Raw genomic sequence first — 18,600 nt, 5'->3', positions numbered from 1 at the left:
TATATCAAAATTATAGTTATCATCTGACCTCTCAAAAACTGTCACTCAAAAAAGTGGATTCAACAGTGTTCGAGGTTCCAAACAATTAGTTTTTACCTCAGAGTTAGTGCTGATTAAGTCCAAAAGCAATTTTTTTTGTAATTTTTAGGCTGTCCTAGTCTATAGGGTAGGCTAGAGGAATGTTTACACTAATGACATGAAGCCATACTCTACTGCCCATCCTCAAGCATATTTGGGCTCCCCTCAAGTGATGCTGGATATGTAAAAGTACTGTTATCAGATTACAGTAATTTTCCTCTCTTTATGAGGATACTCTCCAGGCAAATGAATTTATCAGAAACTACATTGAATGTAATCCTAAAAAAAACTAAATTTTTTAATGTGCTGAAACTTGAATATCTAAAATACATTAAAATCTCAAGCATATGTAAATGCTAAATAAGTAAATACCATTTAATTGAAAGATATTAAATCTGTCATTTTTTTATTACAAAAAACTCACTTTGAGGTACACGCTGCATCAGACCATTTTACAGTTGAAGAAATAGGCAGCGAGCAGTAGCCTTAGAGGATATTAACTTAGAATTTAAAACTTGTGGGTTTTTTAATTTAAAAATCAATCACTCTATACATAAAATCCCAAAGGTACCAATACTAAGAAAATATTTTAATTTCTTCCATTTTAGAATATTCAATAAATATTTGATTTCAGAATTAATTTCACTACTTTTGAAACATGTATTTTGAAAGGAAAATAATTAAGATGGATAATACCACATTCAAAATATACTTAATCTATGGATCATATTATGAAGTATCTCTTTAATCTAAAAAATTATTTTAAAAATTTTAACAATTGGGGCTTGGGATGAAACTATGATAATTAACAGAGTGGGTGGCCTAGTGATTGTCAAGTTGACCAATGGAATAGAGTACAGAAGCCCAGAAACAGAAATATTCAAGTATGGAAATTTGGTATACGCAGAGATGAGAAAAGAAGGGACTCTTTAATAAATGGAGTTTAAAAAACAGTTATCAGTTATGAGAAAAGATAAGTTTGACTTGCATATCATGTCATAATTTAAAAAAAACTCTGAATTGAATAAGGATTGAAAATGTAAAAACTGGGGAAGGTGGCCAATTAAAAGCAGCTAGTGTGTGCTGCTCTCATGGAGAGAAATAGAAGGAGCAAGTGAACACAGTGCCTTCAACTGAAACATCCAGGTGGATGCATTGGGATTCATCAAGAAAACAATTCAAGCGATGAAGAATGGAGAAACGCAAGGCAGTACAATCATCAAGCCAGAGGAGGCTCCCCAGCCCAGGGAAGTGGTGAGTGAGTGAGCAACCCCGGACACCCATGCTTCTGCCATGGATCTTTGCACCCCTGTGTCAGGAGATCCCCTCAGGAAACCACTCCACAAGGGCTTGCAATCTGATGCACAGAGCTACAAGGAGTCTTTACAACAGCCACTCGGGCACACATGAATCCCTGGGAGCTTTGGATAGCCAGGCTTCCCAGCAAAAGTGGCTGCAACTCTGGCAAAGTGGGAGGCTAGGCCCTCATACATACATACCCCTTGGAAAGCAGCTGATTCCAGAAGGCTGAGCAGTGATGATCTGCAGGCCCCACTTCCGTGACACTTCACAGGACCCGCTGACTTGGAACTCCGGTAAGCCACTGGTAGCAGCATTGCACCTCTCTGAGGGAGCTCCCAGAGTAAGGGGTGGCTGCCATCTTAGCTGTTTCTCAGTTTTAGCTATCGTTGCCTTCAGTGTAGGTGCCCTGTGAAAAAGTGGCCAGACTGTTTTTTATGCAGGTCCATGACCCCCACTCAGTGGGACCTCCTGATGGGTCACCAGCCCTTCTTGCTGGTGTTTTCCAGCTGGCAGTGGTTCTGAGTCTCTCTGAGACGGATGCCCCAGCTGGGGGGATGGACCGCCGTCTTTGCTGTCTAACAGCCTTAGCCATTGTTGCCTTCAGGCTCTAGGGAGTCCGAGGAAACCAGGGAATGAAGCGCTCCCCAGCACAGTGCAGCAGTTCTACAGAGAAGCAGCCAGACTGATTTTTCGTGCAAGTCCTTTATCCTGTTTCTCTTTACTGGGCAGAATCTCCAAACCGAGGACGACAACCACCCCCATAGATGTGTTCAGGCAAGCAAATAGGTTCGTACCTCCCTGGGATGGAGGTCCCAGAGAAAAGAGCAGGCTGCCATCTTTGCTGTTTTGCAGGCTTTACTATTGACACCTTCAAGCACAGGAAAACCCAAGGTCACTAGGGACTGAAGTGAACCCTCAGCATACTGCAGCAGCCCTAGGGAAAAGTGGCCAGGCTGGTTGTTATGTGGGTCCCAAATTTTGTATCTTCTTACTGGGCGGGTCTTCCAGGATTGGGTCTCCAGCCACCCCCTGCTGGGACTATTGAGCCAGTAGGAGCTCTACAACTCCCTGGGACAGAGCTCCCAGTGAGAGGGGCAGGTTGCTATCTTTGCTGTCTTGCAGCCCACACCCTTGCTGCCTCCAGGCTCTGGGGAGTCCATGAAGCCCAGGGGCTGGTCTGGATCCCCAGCACAGAGCACCCACCTCACAGAAAAGTGGCCAGACTGTTCTCTGTGCAGGTCCCAGTCCACACTTCTCCTCACTAGGCAGGGCTGCCTGACGTGGGACTCCAGTAAAACTGCCTTGCCCCTGCCTGATTACCTCAATTAGAAACAGCCCAGCAGTTAAAGGAATACCAACATGCAGAGATGAGAAAAAAACAACACAAGAATTCTGGCAACTCAAATGGCCAGAGTGTCTTGTGTCCTCCAAACAACTACGGTAATTCTCCAAAAAGGGTTCTTAACCAGCCTGAGTTGGCTGAAATGACAGAAATAGAATTCAGACTATGGATAGGAATAAAGATCATTGAGATTCAGGAAAATAGCAAAACCCAATCCAAGTAAACTAACAATCAAAATAAGACAAAATAGGAGCTGACAAACAAATAGCCAGTATAAAAAAGGGACCTAACTGATCTAATAGAGCTGAAAAATACAGTACAAAAATTTCACAATGAAATCACAAGTATTAATGCAGAATAGATCAAAAAATGTCAGAACTCGAAGACTGGCTCTCTGAAATAAGACAGACAAAAATAAAAAAGAATAAAAAGCAATGAGGAAAACCTCTGAGAAATATGGAATTGTGTAAGGAGGCCAAATATACAAATTATTGGCATCCCTGAAAGGGACAGGGAAAAAGTGAAAAACTTGGAAAACATATTACGGGATATTGTCATGAGCATTTCCTCAACCTCACTAGAGAGGCCAACAGTCAAATTCAGGAAATACAGAGAACCTCTGTAAGAGATCTACTGTAAAGCACCTATAGTTAACAATACTGTCTTACATACTTAAAATTTTACTAAAACTATAAAGTAGTTCTTAAGTGTTCTCATCACAATGACGGTAGTAGTAATAATAATAAGTGAAGAGGGTGTGAGGGAATTTTGGAGTTAATAGATATCTTTATGGCAGATTGCAGTGTCTACTTATATCCAAATTTATGATGTTGTATACATTAAATATATATAGCTTTTTGTATGTCAATTGTACCTCAATAAAGTGGGTTTTTTTAATATATAAAAAAAGAAATGCCTGTAGTCCTGGCTACTCAGGAAGGTGAGGCTGGAGGATCACTTGAACCCAAGACTTTGGGTCCAGCCTGGGCAACATAGTGAGATCTCATCTCGAAATTAAAAAAATAATAATAATAAGACATCACAGTATCAAGGCTAGTAATCTTTTCTGTGGCTTTCATTGTACTGCCTGATGACACACGGGATTATAATGAAATATGAGGTGTCCTAATTGCAGTAACTAGACATAAAATAAAGTAAAATGAATTTGGAATGGTAAGAAGGGCAGTAGTTTTTCAGGATGTAAAGAAATGAGAAACAGGAATACGATTGTTGAAACGTAAACAGGAAGAATCAACAATATGAGAAACATGCAAGTGAATAGAATTAAAGACCTCTGCCATAGAGTATTCTAATTTAATCTGCATTTGGCAAGCATTTCATGACACAGCTTCATCCACTTTACCACTAAGCTAGCCAAGACAGTGGTCCTCAAATTTTAGCTGAAATCAGAATCACCTGGGAACCTGGTCTAACCCTCAGAGCCTCAGGTCTATCCTCTTCAATAAGCCTGCCCCTCTCTGTTCTTTCTGAGTTCTGGTGTTGTGATATGTACTAAAGTTTGAAAGCCAGCGATTCAGAAAATACACAGAGGGAAAACTCATAATGTCACCAATAGCTGTAATTATTCCCCAAAAGATAGAACAGAAAACTATTCTTTTCCCTCGGTGCCCATGCGAATCTGTTTTCTGAGGCTCTTTGGATCATTGTAACAAAACCTAGGTAGATGCCATGTCTCTTCTGATCACTCAGAAAATATAAAGTCCTCTAGTCACTTTTAGTTACAAAAAGCTTGATTTCGGTATTCAAAATATTCTGAAGTAATAGTTAAAGCGCCAAACTTCATTTAAAGTTTATCCTCTCCTGGCTCAGGCTAAGGAACAGGTTGCTAGACTGCAGAGTGGAAAGAGCAACGTTTTTGGGTTTGTTTGGTTTTTTTTAAGTTTTAGGTGTTTTTTTTCACTGCCGAAAACGTTCACCCCACCTCCCTCTCTCAACAACTGGTTTCAGATCATCTAGATCTATGGGAGGCATATTAAAAAGCAGTAAGGTCCAAGAAAGTTCTCACTTGACATGCACCAATATGGTCTGGATTTGGTTTCTCCTGATTCTTGGAGCATTTTTTACTTCCTATGGAACCCTGTCACTGGCAATGGAATCTCCTCTCCCACTCTTGCTCTTTAAATACAGCTGAGGTCTCTTCTGCCTGGCCATTTACAACTTCACTCTGATTTTTTGAGGTCCATTACACTCTCCAAGGAGACAATCACCACTCCAAGGTGACTTCAGGTGTGTTTCTCTCTTCCATTTGGCCTTCAGGAGCCTTCCTTCCGAAGACCTTTGGCAACACAGGCTGTTCCTAAGGCAACCAGCCTCCTCTCTGGACAACTGCTGGGCTGGTCAGGGCAGCCTGTGCCTTTAGGCTTTTCTAGCAGCAATTTCTGCTCCATGACTCCAGGCTCACAAAGCAACCTCTTACCCTGAATCCCCTCTTACTCAGCTGGAGGGGAGTTGAAGGAGACATGTCATAGCAGTCCAATTCAAGTAATCTCAACTTAAAGAGATATAATTAAAACTAAATAGCATGAAAAGGTAAACACAAAGCAATCGGCCACAATGTATTAGGTAAAATAAAGAAAAATGTAACAATAGCCATATTATTTGAAGAAAGTAGAATTGAAAGTAGCTTTTTTTAACATGAGTAAAAAAAGGGTCATTAAGATAATATGAGGTAAAACTCATAAAATATATCAAAATTCATAAAGCAAAATTCTTGATATTTAGCAATAATTTGACATAGAATTATTCAATTTTATACATATTTTCTGTCCTTTAAACAATTACACAGAATATATATTAAAAATTAGAATAATGAAATTCAGAATTTTATATATATCAAATTTTGTAAGCATTTAAACAGAGTTAACAAGTGCACATAGTCCTTAAAAAACTATATATATAATAATAAAGTCTATATATATAAATAATATAGTTTTATATATAGTTTATAAAATATGATTATATATAAAATAAATAATATATATAAAACATATAGTATGTTATATATATTATATTTTATGTATGATATAATGTTTTATTTATTATATAATATTAATCTGCAAAAAAAACTAGATACATTCCAAAGTGTCAAAAATGTGCTACCTATATTCTTTCTCTAGTAAAACTAGATATTTACAGATGAAATACTGAAGAAAGACCCAAGTCAGTTGACAATTTGAAACATTTCTTAAATATTGGAACAAAAATATCAATCTACAATTATAAATTATTCAGGAACTAATGATGATGAGTGACCTCTATTCCAACATTTTCAGGAGATGGTCAAGGCAATTTTGTTTTTAATTATGATTTAAAATCATTTAAAATGAATTATTTGTCTTTTATTTCATAAAGTTAAATCCAAGAATTTGGAAAACAATCCATAGAAATCTAAGGAAATCAGAAAGAAGATATTAATAATTTGGAGTTTTGGGAATACAATTCTAGATAAATCAAAATGCCTACCTTTTCATTTATTTATCTAAAAACTTATTGGCTGCTTAATTTGTGCTCAGCATTTTTCTATACATAAAATAGGCAAGATTCACAGGTCTTGTGCTCAAGAAATTTAAATTCAGCAAGGATTTATTATTTATTTACTTCCTTTATGTAACTAGATGGTTAAAATGTAAGTGATAAGCTCCCTGATAGTAATAAGTACAGGCAACAGAGAGAAGGTAGCTGGACCCCCTACCAGCCATAATGCAGCAGTGATGGTTTGCTGAGGGACAAATTACATAAACTAAGTCCGGAGGGTAAATAGCATTATCCATCAGGAAGGAGAGCATTCTCAGCACAAGGAGAAGAATGTGAAAGGAGAGAAAAGTGAGTATGTTTGGAGAACTAAAGATATTTCAACATTGTTAGATATTAAATGATGAGATGTAGTCTGAGAGAGGTAAGCTTTAACCTATCATAAAAGCTTTATAGAAAATATTAGGCCGGGCGCTGTGGCTCACATCTGTAATCCCAGCACTTTGGGTGGCCAAGGCTGGCGGATCACGAGGTCAAGAGATAGAGACCATCCTGGCCCACATGGTGAAACCCCGTCTCTACTAAAAATACAAAAATTAGCTGTGCATGGTGGTGTGCACCTGTAGTCCCAGCTACTCGGGAGGCTGAGGCAGGAGAACTGCTTGAACCCGGGAGGCAGAGATTGCAGTGAGCCAAGATCACACCACTGCACTCCAGCCTGGCAACAGGCAACAGGCAACAGAGTGACACTCCATCTCAAAAAGAAAGAAAGAAGGAGAGAGAGACAGTGAAAGAAAGAAAGAAAGAAAATATTAAGGAATTTCAACTTCATCCTGAGGAGGTAGAAAGGATTGTGTATAGGAGTGTGACTTGAGAAGATGTATATTTGAAAAATGTTATGAGATGGGAAGGATACATAGCCTCTCCTTTTCAGGGTGAGACCCACACTATCCTAGGAGGAGAAGGAGTTCGGAAGAAGAAAGGAACACCCCAAACCCAAAACATATGTAAAGGGAGCCAGAAACTGAGTACCAAAATATACTGACTACTAAAAAACAGAAGTGCCAAAAGTGAAGGGTAAAAGTAAAAGCTGCCAGAGAGAAAGGGACAAGAAGAACATAAATCTTGAGTGAAGAGTGGAAGTGCAATACTATAAAATTAACAGAGACTTTATAAATGACTAGAAGTGAGGGAAATTGGCACAGCATCCATTGATAATGACAGGAGAATAATTTCAGCAGAGGGCTGCACCACAATTTCATTAGGTTTCCTTTAGGTATCCTGGAATGCTACTTTCTAGAAACTGGCCATCAGTCTTATTCTGTAACTTTAATTCTCCAACCAATTTAAAATGATTATATTCTCATCCCCAAGATGCCTAATGGGCTGAACCGTAATACTTAAAATTCAGGTTTGTCTATGAGTTAGTGGTGATTGCTTGGAACTGGTAATAGTGGTTACTCTAAGCAAGGACTTTAAACAAAACAAAAGCTTTATGAGAAATTTCTGGCTAATATCTTTCAAATAGATTATTAATTAATAATACTGGAAGGTTTTAATAAAATCATGCTAATGTCATTCTCAGCAACAGTGTTATTATAGCATCAACTTATAACCAAAGCAATATATATTAGAAGTGACTGGCTAAAATCAGAAATGTGAATTATGGGAATATATGAAATGGCAACAATAAGTTATTAGAGGTATGATTAATGAAGCATCCGCCATGTGGCAAGTCTCACCCCAGAGCCACTGAGCCCTTCTGAGTTCATCAGTTTGGTTACCAGTTATTTCCCAATATCCATTAATGGCAGGCACTAATTTTATTTTTCTCTATAGTATTCTTAAAGTACTCTTAAGGATAAAGTAGAAGGGAAGTGAATCATTTGTTCTTGCTGTAATGACTGGCCAACTCAAAACATTAAATGCCAGCTCTGAGTGTTATGATGAATGCCACCTTAAATACATAAAATGAAAAACTTAATTATGTTGACATAATAGATGAAGTCATAATTTGCAGAATTTTAGTAAAATCGGAATTCTAGGATTACATATGCATATGATTAGCTGTTCATTCATTTATTAATTTATTCACTCAATCACCTGTATACCAAATATGTATTAAGTATCTGTTATGTGCCAGGAACCTGTTCCAGGTTCAGAGAACACAGTGAATAAACAGACTGAACCCTGCTCTCAATGAACATCTTCATGTTACTTGATATGAGTTCATTCCTTGAAGTAAGAAAAATTCATTATGAATTGCCTGTTTTAAAGACAGGGCATGTGTACTTTGAAAGATTTAGATAGAGATTGGTTTGTGACATATAGTTTCTCTCTTTCCCAAATATATTTAAAATATTTATTGCCTCTCTTTGACAAAAAAATGAAATCATGGCTCTCTGTTGAAGGCCAAGGAAAAGGATCCATAATATATTTACATTTCTATCCTTGAAAAAGAATTCTAATCACAACAGAAGACTTTTTTTAAATAAGCATTTTAAAGAAATTATAATTTCAAATTTGAAATCTGTCAGCCAAACACTTAATTCATCAGTCATCTGCATATTTCAAGACTCAGTAATCTCCAGATGTGTCTCAATTATACCAATAAAATAAGACTAAGTACATGTCAACCCATGTTTTAGAACTTGCATAGCTTACTTCTAATGCCTTTGTTCTGCTTACATATTGTGAGGAAGTGTTTATCTTTTTGCATATTTCTGAGTGATAGCATATAAAGACATACAGTATTTAGGATTTTTAGAACTTTTTTACTTACTCATGAAACATTATCACTCATAAATGCAAAAGGCATGCATAATGATAAGGAAACCTCTGTGGTTTTCTTTAAATTCAGAAAGAACTTCATTAAAATTCCCACAATTTTATGACTGTTGCAGTCTAGGCCACATAATTTATTTTTATTTTGTGACTTGCTACAAATAAATTCTTGCTTAGTCCCAGACTTCTCTTAGCTTGATAAAATTTAAGAGCCTCTTTTAAATTTGGATACATTTTGACATCTTCAGTGGGTTTTATATGTACTCAAGTTGTTCTTTCCCTACACAGTTTTCTCGTATTATCGAATGAGCTAAGGAAAAACTGATGTTATTACTATGTTTGGTGAATTTTCAAATTTAGTATTAAATGTGTGCTCTTTTGTAAAAATCTACTTGTAATTCATGTGTTGAAATGTTTCTTCACCCAACATGGCACATGTATACATATGTAACTAACCTGCATGTTGCGCACATGTACCCTAAAACTTAAAGTATAATAAAAATAAATAAATAAAAAGAAATGTTTCTTCATCTTTTACTCTAATTTAATCCACCAATTGATCAATCATTAATTCAACATTTATCTAGCCCCTACTCTGTTCAACACACTACTCTGGTTGCAAAAAATATAAGTGAAGAAAATGAACGAAATTCCTGCCCTCATAGCACTGTCATGCCCTCTCAATAGTAAACATTTTTTTTTAGAAATGCAACCTTCTAACCACAAAATTTAATTGTGCTCCACTGTCTTCAACCTCTCTTAAAGTTTCAATTATTTATAAGCATAGTTTTTCCAAAAAATAGATTTCAAAATCACAATAACATAAAGCACATTTCACATCTCTCTTGTTTCCTAAATTTTTCCAGGGCTTACTTTCCAATTAGAAACACCTTGTGTTATAAATGTCTCTTCTTATATCTAAAATTTTTGGTAAAACAATTGGCACAAACAACAGAATGCTCGATAGTTTTACCATTGAAAATATGAATACGAATAATTTTTAAAATTTAGTAGTATACTTTAAAATTTCATACGTTGAGAAAATGTAGAAATTGTGGCAGAGGTTGATAGTAGTCCTCCAATGGATATTTTCTCCTTTCTTTGTAATTCAACCTTGCCCTTGTTGGGTTCTTTTTCGTTTCTGCCAGCTAGAACATCAATAAGATGCTGGAGTTTAATCAACCACAGCAGACTGTGAGGTGGAAGCCACTTGGTGATTGTGGGCCAGCACCAAGATCGAAGGCATTTGGATCCCTGGTGATCACAGACCCAGCATGTCATCTCTGCAAAGGTGACATTAGATTCTATCTGAAGAAGAAGACATCCATATTGTTTAAGACATTGTTATTTGGAGTTTTCTGTCAGTAGCAGGCAAACCTAATTCTAACTAACATAGCCTACAACTTACTTTCACAAATTTAACAATCTATGCTACATCCTGTATAATTCTTACCATCTTGATTATTTACTGAAGATGACGAAATGTTCAGTTATGTCACATGCCTATTATTGGCAACAGCATGATTCACCAACTCTTGGAGATTTTCCTGAAAAATAAAAACACTAGTGTTTGTTATGACCTTATTTGTATATAATCACAGATATATAGAAATAAACCAAATCAATCTTGAACAAAATAGCGAATAACTGGTGATAATAAAAATATCTATATGGAGAGAGACACAGCTAAAAAGGTAAGAGGAAGCCCCACCAATACCAGCTAAGCACGGGGAAGGCAATGCTGGAGTATTTAATTGAGTCATTTCAAGTTGTGTATATGACTTTTACTTGCTTTTATCAAATACAATGTTTATTTCATTTAACCACAGTAAAACGAAAGCTGTGACTTGTGTTTCACAGTGAGTATAACTGATTTAATGGAATTGTTGCAGTTTTATCACTTTTCTGAGTTAAAGTTTGCCTCCCCTAACTATTCTGGAAAATAAAAATTCACATATTCTCTGTTCTTTTTTTCCTTCTTCTACTTAATTCTATCTTACGCATGACATTTTATAGAAGGCTCATCTTCATTTTCTAATCAAGATGGCATATATTAAAAATCAGATCCGTCATGTGTCATGCAACTATCATACGACACTGATTATTTTTCCAAATTCCAATGATTTACAACTGCCGTTTAATTGCCTGAGAGCATTTTAATCCGGGGTAGTTAACATTACTTGAACTGCTACATCATTTAATTGTAACATTATAGGTTTACAAGCAAAAGCAAGCCTTGAACTAGAGACAGCAAGTCTACGAAAAAAAAATCCAAGAGGAACTATCTAGTTTTAAAAGTTGATGTCAGAAATATCTCATTTCGTTCAAATAAACTACTGTGAAACAACACACTTTAAAACACGTAAATAAAGAGCTAAGTACCTAAAAGTAAAAAATAATATCTAGATGAAAGAGATAATTTATGTGTTGGATAGTGAGACTGGGCGTAAAAAGTCTGGTTCCCAAAACATTTATGAAATATTTACACCATTCCTCAGGAAATAGCTAGAATATAAACAAAGTACCCTACCTAGAAGAGCTTCAAAAATCATTTTTATAGTGGCAATTAATTTAATTTCTGAAACTCTGAGGAAATTACAAATCTATTGTGAATGTTTATGGTACTTGATAAATCAAGACCAGAAATGTTATCATCATTAACAATCATCAATAATTACAAAACTATTCAAGAGAGTCACATAAGAAAAAAATACTTTTAGCTGAGATGCAACTGAGCAAAAGTATGTTTCAAATTGTTTTTTAGCATGATACACAGAAGTCCAAGTTACATTTTAAAATTTTTGATTCTACTACACACAATTTTAATAGATTTTAATACATTACTAAACCAGAATAGCAAATGCTATACCCTGGTATCACACCAGCTAAAAAAAAAAATATGATCAGAAATTCACTTATTTCATAAATATAAAAGTGTGAAAATTTATGGACTTTCTTTTTTTATAATTCTAAGTAAGTTTTTAAAATGTTAGCATCTCTGTGTTCCCCACTGCAGCACAGAGAAGCACTATGGTGTTGCGATTAAGAGTGGTTAATCAAACTGTCCTGGGTTCAAATCCAGGTTCTGTGCCATCTGTGTAATCTTGAATAAATTACTCATCTCCACTTGCCTCAGTTGTAAAAATAAGAATAACATTTATCTCATAAGATCATGTAAGGAATAGCTTGCAAAGCTCAGAGCTTCAAGTAAGAAGTGGGCATAAAAATCCAATTCTGGCCTCATTTACTCTCATTTATTTACTCTTTTTTAGGTCTTTGAGCAGGAGCCCAAGGAAGGAAAAATAAGGACACACATTTTTGGCTGGATTAGTAACATCTTTCCTTTGTCTTCATCCACCAGGGTTCTGGGTACACTGAAATGAAACAAGAAATTTAAAAAATCTTATTTTCCATGTCAGAAGCTATTACATCATTCCATTTGCAATAACATACTTTAATCTTCTCCAGGTTTCATAAATTCTTGGGACAACTATAATAAATGTTATTTGCTTGGAAAGCTAAAGAAGAACACATAGTTAAATTTTTCAAAGTATAACCCCCATTACACTAATACTGAAGGAGAAGCTAAGTGGTTGAATTGGAAGGATAGGCGATAATATTGCTATGCTACTGAAAGAGTACCCATTCAGGAAATATTAGGAAATCTTAGTATTTGGATCCAAAGCCCTTGCCAAGAGACCTTGGCAGATGCAGCGAAGCAGTCCTTTATTAGATGTGTCAGTCTCAGCTGCACACATATCTTTGTAGTTAAGATGTAAATGCTCCTCCTCTAGTCCCAATGGAGATAAGTGCTGAAAAACCTCTAGAGACAGGCTATTTAACAACTAGTGAGATTCCTTGGACTACCCATGTAGAATCTCCTTCGTTTCATTGAGGTTTCCTCCCAATATACTCAGATAATTGATTTTCTTTTTGATTTTTTAAATTAATTCCACATTAGATTCTGTATTACTATGAACCACACTACCGTTTATGGATAATTAACATCTGGTTGCAAACAACGGTCTCATTGTTTTAACCTCATGTGGGCTTACAGGATTAATGGAAAGTTCACTGAAACCAACACTTCCTTATTCTGTTTAAGGATTATCAAAGATTTATGAATTCATTTTATAAAATTTCCAGCCTTAACCATACTTTTTAAACACCTTCTAAAAATCAATTACCTCATTTTCAATTAATTAAGCCAATTAAACTATGAAAAATGTTCACGTGATGATGGCTCCCCAGTTAACACATTTCAAGAAGCTGTTTTGCCTTTCACATATCTTCTGTTACATGCCAAGTACTAATCTCTACCCCGATCCTCTCTATATTAATCCTAATTTTTAAAGGTAGAGACCCATACATTACATCTTAATATGTATTTTTTACATTTAAATTGTAGTCAAGCTTTTTAAAAATTATATCACAGTAAAATGCCTATTTTGCCGTTGAAACAGTTGCAATATGACATTAACGTATGAAAGCATCCTTATGAACCCCACAAATATGTACAATTATTATGTGTCACTTTAAAAAAGTAAAGAAAAAAAGAGCACTTAGCGTTTCAGCAAATCAAGTCTTGTAAGTAATGCAAATATTGTCTTCTAGCTTCCCAGAAAGTGTGGAATATTGGCCTTCCTTTTCAGATTCATGTGAAAGCTTGGTAAGTATTACTCTTAGATAGATGAGATAGATGAGTGTTCTAAGCTCATCTTTATGATGCCTACTTACACTCAGATGCACTGGGTCATATACCTTCACCAGATCACAAAGCCCAGGTCAGATACATATGTGTGATGGTGTGTCACTTTCTACCTAGATGAAGGCTACCATTCCATCAGCCTTCAGTGTGTTTCTTCTAGGGGCATAAAAGGTAAGATGGCAAGGATGCCTAATGCTGAACACTAAGTGGACAAGTGACCTCCAGCAGGTTAGAGTAGCATAAAAGAAGGCTGAGTTAGTCGTGAAAGGAGCTAGAAGCCAACAGTATTTATTTCCTAGCTATGTTCCTCTCCTAGCCTCAATTTACTCTTACATAAACAGAGTAAAATCAACATGAGTGACCCACTAGAGCAGAAGAGGGTGAAATATATAGGAGGGCAATGATTTAGACCAGGCAGAAAAATGGGCTTGAAGAAGTCTTTCCCAGAGTAGTTGATGCTTTAAGAGAGGTATAGGACTCACCTGGGTGAAGAAGATTTTGAAAGAAAGGTGGCTTAGACAGAAGGGATAGTGAATGAGCAAGGTTATTGTGAGGATTCATGAGATAATCAAAACATTTATCCCACATTGTGCTTGGTCCTTAACTGTTAATACGTTCGCTCTTTAGTCCAACAAGGCAGATGTTGCCTAATCCAACAAGAAAATGTTTGCTTTTGGCAAATGTGCTGCCAGCGACATTCTTAGCACTCAACAGCAGAGCACCTTAGAACTATGGAAAGGCATGTCAAAGCCACTGCACTAGTGTATGACTTCTGCCATTGCACAGAGCCCTGCACTTAGGAGGTTTCTAAGCTTGTTAATGCTTTGCTGTTGCTGTCTTAAAATTCTTAATAATTTTGAACAAAGCACTCACATTTTCATTTTTCACTGGGCCCCACAAATTACATAGCCAGTCCTATTTGTGCTATCAGATAATCCCAATTTGTGTAAATCAGATGGATTGACATTCTGGTTTTCTTACTTCCTAGCTTCATGAACTTCTAGGAGCTTTAACGATAGAAATATCAAAATTTTTTTACTCATTTGTGACGATCAAACATATTTTGATTATAAAACTAATTTTTATTTTATAAAATATTACAGAAACAGAGAGAACAGTATTCAGTCAGCTACTGAGATCCTTGTTTATTTAAAAAATATTCACTATTTGGAATGATTTCAAATATCTGGAAATTAGTACATGCCTATTGCCATTTCCTCTCTCTTCTTCTCCTTCTCTTTTTCTCTGTTCCTGTTCTCTCCTTTACAACTGAGCTTATAGTATATGGTAAATACTGTACTGAGTGCCAAAAACACAGATCCAAGCAGACACAGTCTCTTCTCTTGAGGAGCTTATACTTACATAGAAGAAATAGAAACAGAAAATGACAAGGTTGGTGAAGTAATAGCAGTGTAATAGGCATTTCACAGAAAAAGCACAGGGTGCAATAAGAATATACAAGAGAGCAGTAGCTAAGATTTGGGGAGGTGATGTGAGTGGAAGTGGCTCTGGGAAGTCTTTCCCAAGAGAGTTGATAATTCAAGAAAGGGACAGGATTTAGATGAAGGAAGGAGGCATTGGAAGGAAGGTGTTTTAGGCAAAAGAGAAATTGTATGTGCAGTCATAAAAGCTTGAAACACAGGTTTCTTATGAGAAAGCACAAGTAGTTCTATTTATTTGTGTCAGAGATGCATGTGGAAGAGTGAAGAATGAGGAGGCTGGAAAGGGAAATAGGCAAAGGCCAGATCCACGGGTATTATAAGGGGTAAACCAGAGTTGTAAATTCACCCTGAATGTTCCTTGAAAATTATGAAAAGGTAATGAAAGTAGAGAGATGATATGGCTAGATAACAGTGGAGAGATGCAATGATAATGCAACTTAGACAAGAAATATTTGTGGAAGAACAGCGGACTCTAGTGATACTATAGAGTGGAAATTCAGAGCAAGCTTCAGGCCCTCTAGAAATATTTTATGGAGCAACTATTATGGAGCAAGTACTTTGTTATGTTCAGAGAACACAGAGATAACTAAGATAGATCCCCTCTTCTCCAGAAGGGTCGAATGCAATGTAGTGAGTGCAGTGAGCATGCTATACCCATAATATTGAACGGAAAAGGGGCCCCCAAACTTCCTAAAGGACATAGAGAGTCTTTTGCAAAAGAACTGACACTAAGTCTCAGAGGAATGTCCTGAATCGAGACTTAAAAGATTAAAGGAATTAATCAGACACAGGATGAGGTAATTAGAAAGAAGGAAATATTCTAGGCAAAGAAAGTAACATAAGCAAAGAAAAAGAAATGAGAACTTATGTAGACGGTGCAGAGTCCAGGGGAGAGGTGGATAAGAGACTGAACTGGAACAGTAATTGTAGAGATGACAAATAAAAAGGAAAGCCAGATTTATGGAATGTTTAGGAAGCATTAGCATGACTTTGTCATTGTTTGGATGTGAGAAGTGATGGAGGTGGAGGAATGAGAGGATATTTCTTTTCCACCTTGCCTTTTTTACCCCTTAAGTGCCAAAAACCACAGACAATTTCCCAAGCTATTAATTCTAGCTAAGTGTTTTTCCTCCACAGGCTATGTTTTAGGAGGACAGTCTGTGGTATAAATCTACAATCAATGTAAATTAATATAACTACAGTCACACTACTTACTGATTCCAAAACAGATATACTTGGAATCCCAGCACAAACTCGTTTTTTCAAATATAGCTCCAGACACACTCATGGTCAACATGTCCCCTTGTCAAACAACAACTACTTACCATCAACTTAATACATCATATACAAGGTGTAAAGATATCTCCTTTCTCAAATCAAATTCAAGTGGTTCCACTGTAGAATCACAGAATTTCAGGTTGGAAGGCATCTTAATAGTTATAGAATCCAAATATTTGGGACGCTCTGCAATTTGAATTTTGTATTCACAGTTTTCATGAGGTCAACAGGCTAGAGAGCAAGACAACTTACCACTTGCTTTCATAAGTTTTTCTTTAAGTCCTAGGTCTGAGAAATAAAATGATTTGAGAACCTGAGAACAATAAAATATGACTACTGATTTCATAGCCCCATGTACTTTCAAATTCACTTTCCTATGTTGTCAAAGCAAGGTTGATTTTTTTCCCCTCCTCATTTAAATGTTTCTCATGCTTTTTGGTGTAAGAATTATATTAAAATGAAATTAATCACTGCTTGTTTTTATTTTGCCTGGCTTCTTTGACAGGAGAAAAGAACACAGACTAAAAGGAATATAAATCCAAAAGAATGAGTGAAATGGGAATGCACAAGGCATGAGCAATAAGACTGTTCTCTCAGAAACAATGAGAATAACTGCTCTACAGCTTACAAACCAGAAACTTACACGTTGTATCTCATTAAATTTTATTTTGAATATTGAGAACATTCAGTGCGTGGATAATATTTAAAAGTCATAACTCCGGAGGTAGAACCGGTTGATGAATAAAAAAGAACTTCTAGTCAAAACATAATTTATCTATTATGTACAGGACAAGCCAAAACCTTGTTTTGCCTCCTGGAAAATTATTTACAAGAAAATGATTGCTTAGAATGTTCCTTCTTAAGGAGGTCCCCCAAATTTCTAAATATAGATGGTTACATAAGCTAATTCAACCTAGAAAACAAGCACACCCCCTACTTATGTATATACATGTCTTACCAGATTTATAACCTATACTATTTGGAGCAAGGAAAAAGGATTTACATATTGAAACAAAAGGAAAATTATAATTTTTTTATTATTTGATAAGGCAGTCATAAATTTCTGACATAAACACATGATTATAAATGGAAGGTGTCTTTCTAATGTATCATACTAGATATGCTATAAGCTCTGAAACATGAGATCAATCCATGACTAATGGCCAGATAAAAGTCATGACTGAATAAATGGGATAACAGCCAAGGAACAGATTCCTGTGAATAAATAATAATCAAATGCCACACATATAGCTTAATTAACACTGCCCTTTACTTATTTTTAAAAATCTTGCATTAATTCAGTGAATATTTGAAGATGTACTATATGCTAGACTTAACTCAATTTGTAGCAAGTTAATGATCATAAATAGGTGATGAAATCTAATCTCTTCCCTAAAAGATTTTTGTCTCATTCACTGCTGATCTTGTGTGCTTTTTTGTTGTTGCTGAAATTGATAAATGTTCACCACATTCAGTAATACTTTCCAGACTTCCAGACAAATGAATTCATAACATACACATTCGCTTCCCGTTAAATACACAAGTTTTATAGTTTTTGTTTCCAGAGAATCCAGACGAAGTTTATTTTTAAGAAGAATTAATGAAATAAGAAAATGATTGCTTCACTGAATAGTCTAGACTCAAAGCCACCGTTGGTCTAGATAGTAACTTCAGTGACGCACTTCTTTTTTCCTCAGGGACCTGTTCCAATTAAAATGAATCTACTCTCCTGTAAAGCTGTTTTTATCTGGCTACCACGTACTTAATGAGAACTTCAATACCTGCTCCTGACAGGTTCAGATAGGCTTTCAGGACAAATTCCTTTATTTTTGCTATTTTATTTTTATTTCTGTTTATTTATTATTTATTTATTTATTTATTTATTTATTTATTTATTTATTTTTGAGACGGAATCTCGCTCTGTCACCCAGGCTGGAGTGCAGTGACACGATCTCTGCTCATTGCAACCTCTGCCTCCCAGGTTCAAGAGATTCTCCTGCCTCAGCCTCCCCAGTAGCTGGGATTATAGGCGTGCACCACCACACCCAGCTAATTTTTTGTATTTTTAGTAGAGATGGGGTTTCGTCATGTTGGCCAGGCTAGTGTACAACTCCTGACCTCAGGTGATCCGCCTGCCTCAGCCTCCCAAAGTGCTGGGATTACAGGGATGAGCC

General features: G+C 36.1%; 1 long non-coding RNA gene across 1 annotated transcript; it reads right to left on the bottom strand.

Moving 5' to 3' along the window:
• Positions 1-10,101: 10,101 nt before the first annotated feature.
• On the bottom strand, positions 10,102-16,612 carry LOC104001488 (uncharacterized). Its single transcript, XR_010147998.1, has 4 exons — positions 16,474-16,612; positions 12,313-12,372; positions 10,452-10,545; positions 10,102-10,306 (listed from the first exon to the last, which is right to left on the bottom strand). It is a non-coding gene; the product is annotated as an uncharacterized LOC104001488 (long non-coding RNA).
• Positions 16,613-18,600: the final 1,988 nt, after the last annotated feature.

Source organism: Pan troglodytes, chromosome 10 (genome assembly GCF_028858775.2).
Source record: "Pan troglodytes isolate AG18354 chromosome 10, NHGRI_mPanTro3-v2.0_pri, whole genome shotgun sequence".
NCBI classification, from domain to species: domain Eukaryota; kingdom Metazoa; phylum Chordata; class Mammalia; order Primates; family Hominidae; genus Pan; species Pan troglodytes.
The sequence above is the reverse complement of the archived record's forward strand: the minus strand, read 5'-3'. Positions and strand labels throughout refer to the sequence as shown.